Below are 8,774 nucleotides of genomic sequence, written 5' to 3' on the forward strand. Positions count from 1 at the left end.
ATGCAGTTGCATGTGAGCTGTCACATGTTCATTCAAATTTCTCTGGTTACCAAATGGCAGCTCTATCAGAATCCTGGACGTCCAGCTCTGTCTTTGAACAGGAAATAGAATGCATGCCAAGCAGTACACCCCATCTTGCTGTGCAGAGTACAATAAGAAATCATACTGTTAAATCCAGTCCAGCTTGCATTTTCTTTTGGTCACCCTATCCCCATCTTTAAATTCCCTGGCAGGGAAATTGAAAGTCTTGGCTTGGTTTTCTGGTCTTAACAAGTTGGAGTTTTACTCAGTCACACTCATTTGATTGACTCTGTCCTTGGCTGTTGATATATCTGTAAAAATTAAAAAGATTTTCAGTTATTTTGCTTGGTTTCTGCCGCAGCATGCCTACATGTAGCTTGTGTATAAAAAAGCCTTACCCTATCTTTTAAGATTCCAAATTTAAGTAATAAAAGTCTCTTTATGATTATCATTGTCAAAAATGTTTTTGGTAAGATCAAAAGAGACCCAATTGTTTCAATATTCATTAAAAAAAATAAAATTATTACTAACCTATGTCATCAATTATGTTTTTTTTTTGGGCTCATCCACTTGGTTGAGTGGTGAAATAGGGCCTTGTTGTTCATCTTGAAAAGTCAACATATTTTGTTATCGGGTGATCAACTATTGTCATCATGCCACATTTTCAGGGTTCTCACAGTTAGGCCAAAATTGATAATCAATTTATATAATTTTCCATAACCCATTGGTACAAATTTTAAAGACTTAAAGGTGATCAACATACTGTATACATTTTAAGAGTGAGTAAAAAATACAAATATAATATTTTACTGACTTTACTCAAAATTTAAATTTTCAGGTCCTGGAAATTTCTAAACATAAAACCAGAGTCCAAACAAAAAACAAACCAACACAGGGTGGGCAGACAGGGGCCCTGGAAGGAGGGCAAGAAACAAAAACCAAAACCACAGTCCAAAACAACCATTAAAGGGGGGCAACTAAGAAGCAGAGTTGCAGGAAGGCAGCCGTGACACCGACGACGAAGGAGGACCACTGGAGGACGACGATGAGAAAGATACGTGGAGGAGGGCAATGAGATGGACAAAGGAGGACCTCCGGAGGAGGGCGACAAAGGAGCATCTCCGTAGGACAGCCACGAGGCCAGCAACGGAGGATCTCCAGAGGACGACGATTACAAGGACATGTGGAGGACAGCCGTGAGGCCAGCAATGAAGGAGGACCTCTGGGGGATAGCGTCTCTGCAGCAGGAACCTTTGAGGAAGGCATATCTGCAACAGAAATCTTTGGGGCTGCCTATGGCCACACAGGAACTTTGGGGCTGCCCACTGCCACACAGGAACGTTGGGTGCCACCCAATGCAGCACAAGAAACTTGGGGGCCGCCCACTGAGGCTCAGAACCTTGGAGGGGGCCGCCCACTGCGGCTCCGAACTTTGGAGGTGGCTGCCCACTGTAGCTCAGGAACCTTGGAGGGGCAGCTTGAGTAAAAAGAAGAGGTGTGCAGCAACCACTGAGAAACCTTGCAGGCATGGAACACCCCATGAGGGGTCTTGCAGGTGTGAAGCTCTCGCTGAGGGGCCTTGGAGGCCTGGAGCCTCTTGGAGGTTTCACCAACTTGGAGCTGTCACAGTCCTCAGTTTCATCATTAAAACATTCCTGGGGCTCAGGTATCTCTGGATGGCACAGAACTTGCTCATAAAAAGGTGCTAACTGTGGTGGAACACTAAAGGGAAATGAGTGAGGAGAAGCGCCAGCAGATTCTGACTGGGGAGTGGAGACGCTAACTGGGTCTGACTGGGAAGTGGAGATGCTAATGGGGTCTGACAGGGAATGGAGATGCAAACAGGGTCTTACCTGGAAGCTAGGACACTGGTTGGAACTGGGTGAGTGTCTAGGACACTGAGGGGTGTTAACTGAGGAGAAGGAAGGGCTGGCCCTCTAATGGGCTCTGGCTTTGGGACTGGCCCGCTAATAGGCTGTTGTTTGGGAACTAGCCCACTAATGGGCTAAGGCTCGGGAACTGGCCAGCTAATGGACTCTGTCTTGGGAACTGGCCCCCTAATGGGCTCTGACCCGGGAACTGATCCGCTAAAGGGTTCTGATCTGGGAACTGACCAGCTGAGGGGCTCTCACTTGGGAACTCGCCCGCTGAGGGGCTCTGACTCAGGAAAAGCTGGCTGGCTGGGAGCCAAAGGAGGTGGCAGGCAATGTTAATTTCGTTAGCTTTTTTAAAATTTTGTCTTAGTCATTGCCTTCCCAATTAAGTCTTGGTCTAAATGATGAAATTCAATTTTAGTCTTAGTCAAATTTTACTAATTTTTATAATCTTTGTCATTTTAGACAACATTGTAAATAAAAGAACTTCGCCACTTCTCTTTTTTAACATAAATATCACACTGTACAGAATAAAACTTCACACACTGATTCTCATTTTAACAGATATCACACTGTACACATTGAACTTTTTGTCAGCTTGTTTCATCATATCCACAAAGTTTTCTTCCTAAATGGTCCTTGCAGGCAGGCCAGAACGCCCAGTCCACTTTGCCATTGAGTTCTCCAGTGCTTTGTGATCTTTGGCATCGGTTTGTACAGTGGGGTTGCTCCCAACATCTGTGCAACAGAAGTCCCGTCCTTCCCAAACGGCTGATTTGGCTGTGGTGTCACAGTTTCAGGTATCTAGTTGAATGGAAGAAATTTAAACGATTAATATCCAGTGTATCAGTAGAACATCTTTCTTCCATGACAGATCAAAAGACAGATAAAGGCACAGGAAGCCACAGATATCCATATGCATGCAGGTGCGCGCACACACACACACGGTACTACTACTACATGCCCACCTGTTCCTTACCTTCTTCCATATGGCAGCATGTTGGCACCTCAGATGTCGCTTGAAACACTTATATTAACAATTACAAATTAATTGTAAACAATTACATTTCTTAATGTCCATTCCTCAATGGCTCGTAAATTTCGTCTGGTCTTAGTCTCATTAAGGAAAAACATTTTTTATTCTAGTCATATTTTTATTTTCTGGAAACAATTTTTGTGCATCACCATCTCATCATCATCACAGGAAAAAGGTGTGTTGACGAAATATTTTCGTCATCATCCTGGTGAAATTATCACTGGTGGCAGGAAATGAAAGTTATCTTTATTCAACACATGACCTGTAACTTAGCAACCAACCACCAAATAAAATTAAAGCTAGGATATCAGTGGAAGTCTCAACTGCCTCACTGGTGTTAGAGCTTTGTAGGTGACAGCTACTTAATCTTAATACAATGAAGTACCGTATTTTCACGACTATAAGGCGCACATAAACGTCTTTTTTTTCCCTCAAAATTTGCGGTGCGCCCTTTGGTGCGGTGCGCCCTATGTGTGTTGCAACTGCGACTTTTGAGACCACCTCATTGAGGAGATGATGAAAGAGTGGCTGAGGGAAGTGAATCGCTGTTAATCTGACTCCATGCGTGCCCATCTCACAGCTGATGTGAAAAACATGGTGAAAGAAATTAATGCTGTGCTCGCTGTGAACCGGACGCAGCAGGTGCAGCAGAAGCAGCGAGTTTACATGCAAAGTCAATGGTTGACGCGCATACAGGCGCAGCAAAAGGTCCCGCAGCGCGTTTTGAGCAGCAGGCGCAGCGCTTCGGGAGCGTTTAAGCATCTGGCGCGCCGCCAACGCACTGCTGCTGCTCGAGATGGAAAAATTGAAGTTTTGCTGCTGGAAGCGCCGCATCAACGAATCAGAGAAGCTGATCTGGGAGCTGACAGCGAGACAGACACAGCGCTCTGATGACTAATGATATTAAGGCAAATGAAAGGGCTGGATGGATGAGGAGATGATGAAAGCGTGGCTGAGGCAGGTGTATGTAAGGAGACCAGGTGGTTTTTTCCACGCATCACCATCGCTTTTAATCTGTGACTCCATGCGTGCTCACCTCACAGCTGATGTGAAAAACATGGTGAAAAAAAATAAACGCTGTGCTCGCCGTTAATCTGGGGGTCTGACAAAGGAACTTCCACCGCTCGACATCGGTGTGAACCGGCCGTTCAAAGTAAGGCTGCGAGCGGCGTGGGAGCGATGGATGACCGACGGAGACCACAGTTTCATGAAAAGTGGAAGGCAGCGCCGGGCAAGTTACACCACCGTTTGCGGATGGATTGTTGATGCTTGGACTAACGTGTCTGCTGGCTCTGTTGTTCCAGCTTTTGCAAAAGCCGGCATTATTTCTGAGGAGCCGCGCTGCACGGAAAGTGACTCTGACAGCCAAGAAGGGGAAATAGGCATGTCTGAATTAGTGCAGCTGTTTAATTCAGAAACAGAGGATGATGACTTTGATGGGTTTGATTAATACTTTGTAATAAATACTTGAATACAGCACAAACATACTCAGTTTTGCTCCCGCTCCATTTTTCTACCCGAAAACTTAATTCAACAGCAGCCTCTGGGCCGGGTCTCCTCCGGTTTCACCGCAGCGGCTGGCAGGTGTTTTTCATCTAAATAATCTCAATCTTGCAGCTATATTTGCTGTGATCAGTGGGAACAAAGTAGTTTTAATATGTTTTTAAGTGAGAAAGTCCACCTGAAAACTTCATAATTGCAGTCAGTTCATCCAGATTATTATCCTGCCTATACTATTTCTGTCGGAGGCGCTCAGACCCCCACATACCAGCGGTGCGCCGACAGTAGAAATCCCTTCAACAGCAGCCTCTGGGCCGGGTCTCCTCCAGGTGCACCGCGGCAGCTGGCAGGTGTTTTTCATCTAAATAATTTAAACTGCAGGCACCAGGATACCGGTAATAAAATCGAACATATTCCTTCATCAGGTTTCAGGATTTTAAGTTAATTTAGGAGTCATCACAGCACTGTGTCATCAGCGATGTGTCTGTCTCATGGCCAGCTATCAATAAAGTTTAACAGTTTGGTGTCCCAGGGAAACTGCGGAGCTTGGCCACCATCTCCGCAGGGTGGCTTGTCGAGGCCCCCCTGCAGCCTCCATGCGACGCCCCAGCAGCCTGGAGCCTGGATCCACACCTCCAGAGAGGCCTCCTCCCCCCGCTGATCTGCCCAGGCAGAAAGCCTCCTGCATCAGGCAAAAAAGCTGGAAAAGCTCCCCTCTCTAACCCTAGCCCCGGTTATACCAGGGAAACTGCTACATAGCTTCCCCTCTCTGGGTTAGGGTGAGGGGTAGGGTTAAGGGTAGAAGTCCAAGAGAATTTCAGTTTTCCTGCAAACCCCCTCCCCACTACAAGTTTGTGTATTCACTCTACCTTGCTAAATGTCCTTGTTGTAATGCTAATAACCTGTGATATGACCAGCCCTTCTACAGGAGACTGGATAAAGGCTGAAACAAACTGGCATCAGAACAAGAGCATGCTCCAAACACTTTTCATTACCTGCCCCTGCAACATCAGACCTTTTTGCAGGAATGGCTTGATAAGTTAGTAAGTAAGTAAGTAAGTAAACTTTATTTGTATAGCACTTTTCACAGACAAAGTCACAAAGTGCTTCACATGATAACATATAAACAACACAAGTAAAAACAGATAAAATGCAGTAAAAGCTAAAATAAGTAAGTGAATAAAACAATAAGCTATGTGCTTTGGAAGGCTTGTGAAAACAGGTGGGTTTTTAGCTGCTTTTTAAAGATATCCACTGAGTCCAGAGAGCGCAGGGACAGGGGGAGTTCATTCCAGAGACGGGTTGCCACCGCTTTAAAGGACCGGTCTTCTCGGGTTTTAAAACGGGTCAGAGGAACCATAAGCAGGTTTTGACCTGAAGACCGTAGGCTACGGACCGAAGTGTACGGCTGGATCAGACCTGTCATTTAGCCAGGCGCCTGTCCATGAAGGGCCCTGAAGGTAAGGACCAGGATTTTAAAATGTATCCTGGAGACAACAGGAAGCCAATGTAGGGATTTCAGGAGAGGATTAACATGGGCTGTCCTATTTGTGCGGGCCAGGAGTCTTGCAGCAGAGTTCTGAACAAGTTGTAGGCGACCCAGCTCCTTCTTGCTCAGACAGGTAAAGAGGCTGTTACAGTAATCCAGTCTTGAAGAAACAAAAGCATGGATGATTCTCTCCAAATCATCGTGTCAGATGATTTTCCTTACCTTGGAGATATTGCGCAGATGGAAGTAACAGTTACTGATCAGGTTTTTTTGAGTGTAGCGCAAGGGACATCCCCTCATCGAAAATCACTCCAAGATTGCATAGACAGGATTTGGCTGAGGAACATAGATCACCCAGGTGCTGTTTAATGTCAGGGATGGCACTGTCAGTAGCAATAATGAGTGTCTCAGTCTTATCAGTATTCAGTGCGAGATAGTTGTCATTTAACCACTGCTGAATCCAGGACAGACAGTTCATCAGAGAGTGTAATTTGTGGACCTCTGAGGTTTTAAAGGAGCAGTACAGCTGTATGTCATCAGCAAAAAGATGATATGCCACATCACTGTGCTGCTGGATAATCTGGCCAAGAGGGAGGAGATAAAGTAAGAAGAGAAGTGGTTCCAGGACTGAGCCCTGTGGAACACCATACTGGAGATCTCCTCGCTCAGACATCATATCATTGACTGCCACACTGAAGCTCCTACCAGCTAAGTAGGAAGTCATTTTCATGTCATTCAGCACTTAGGCTTAGAAAATGACAGTGTGATTTCAGTATTGAAGTAACGTTTAATTCACCCAAGGAAAAAGTTCTACATATGAAGCTACAATTGTCCCATTTAGCAGTTTTCACAAACCCAAGATGAGTATTTCCTGCATTTGATAGGTATACTTTGTGCAATGTACGCAAAGCTCAGTGCTGTGGTTCCTGTTGCAGAGATTGCACACCTGGCCTGCTAATTATAACAATGAGAAAATCTAAAAAAAAAATAGAGTTTAGCACATATTATGAAAGTAAGAGCTGTAGTATGAACTAGATGAGGTTATCTATGTGTGCTACTAGTTTGGTGGCACTACAATGATCTAAAGTGTAATTATTGGCTTTTATATGTGTCAGGGTTTGGTTTTGGTTTGAAGACCCAAATGCAGAGGCAGGGAGGTGAGTTTTTGTAGATTTAATGAAAGGTAAACAAAGGACTGAGGCAGGAACCCAAAAAATCCAACAAGAAAAAAGTAAAACAAACCAGAAACCATGGATCCTTCAGGGGAAAACAATCATGATGAGGTAAGACATAGTAAGACGGTGTTGGACAAAGTTAGACAAGGAACCAGCACTGAGGAACTGCACAAGGAGAGTATTTATGACCAACTGAACAAAGAGAGGACTAACAAGCAGATTGGGAGCAGGTGTGAAGAGTGCAGTCTAAGGAGCTAGGGGAAAATGAGACCAACTGTCATGAATCACTGTTAGTGTGGAGGACCCAGACGCAGAGACCAGTAGGCAGAGGTGAATTAAGACTGTTTATAGCAGGAATCAGAGTTCAACTGAAAATTACAAACGTACCAGAACCAAGGAGACATCAGGGATTAACCAAACCAGAAGCCAGGGAGATCCAGCAAAAAGGAACTGAACAGGGAGGGCTTTTAAAGGGGACAGAGACAGAGAGAGAGCTGACAAGGAAACTGGCAGCAGGTGCTTGGCAGGACAGAGAAACAGGAAGGGAGGACACAAGAGGGCAGCAGAGGACAACAAATGGATAACTAAGGAAAACAGGAACAATCAGACCAGGACCCTGACATCCAGATGAGGTCATCTACGTATCCTACAAATTTGGAGGCACTACAATGATCTGCTCATTTTATACTTATTCTGATCATAAAATAGAGATACAATTTGTCATTTAGGCTTTGGGGAATTCCTCAAAAAAGTATTATTTTCGAATCCAATAAATGTGGTATGAAATACATGAGATAAGATACACATTATATGAATTTGATAATAATCCACCTCTCCTTGGTGATGCTGTTGAATTTTTCTCTCTGATTATTTTGTAACTTCCAGAGGAATGAGCTCTGCATAGGGTTCAATGTAATCCTCCCAGCACGATAGGAGACTCATTTGGAGGAAACTATGGTTGTAGCTCAGTGTCTGCATTGCTGTGGTTGTAAAGAGGTGTCTATTTTGAATAATAAATAATCCGCCGATGAGTTATTAATTCGTAATAGCTGAACCTGTGAATATATTGCCAACTTTTCTGCATTGTCACACCGCTGTCTGTCCGCTCCGCTCCTCTGCGCAGTAGAGGAGGGAGTGGAGAGGTTGCTTGAGTTATATTTGCCCCCTATAATGCAAATGGTCATTATTGTATAAATATTCTTGCTTTCTACAGTGTTCCAGCTCATGCAGCTATTTTCATTGTACAGATCAGTTATCGTCTGATTGTTGCGCTGGTGGTGCTGCTGAAATCATTCCGGTGTTGGCGACACTGATGATGAAGACCTAGCAATATTTAATTACAAATATGATTCCCCCCCCCCCCCCCCCCACCCCCCTGCTCTCAGGTAAACACTCTCTAAGAGAGAGGCTTGAGCTAAAACCGAAACTGAAGGAGGTGGAATGGTTCTCTCACCACAGCGCTAATGGTGCATTTACATCTGAAAAGGGATTCATGAGTTGTGAAGTACTGTTGGGGGACTGGAGGCTGACGAAAATTCTCGTATCTCTGGGAATTCTTGTGTTAGAGTTATGGGTAGCGTTAGGGGTCGGGTAGTGTTAGGGGTAGGGTTCCCTGTGTCGTTTTTCCAGATCACAAAGTGATTATGTTTTTACGTTTCCCAGATGATGTCTTCGAAAGC

The sequence above is a fragment of the Cyprinodon tularosa genome, unplaced genomic scaffold, assembly GCF_016077235.1.
Source record: "Cyprinodon tularosa strain WSP-4 unplaced genomic scaffold, ASM1607723v1 ctg944, whole genome shotgun sequence".
Taxonomy (NCBI): Eukaryota; Metazoa; Chordata; class Actinopteri; order Cyprinodontiformes; family Cyprinodontidae; genus Cyprinodon; species Cyprinodon tularosa.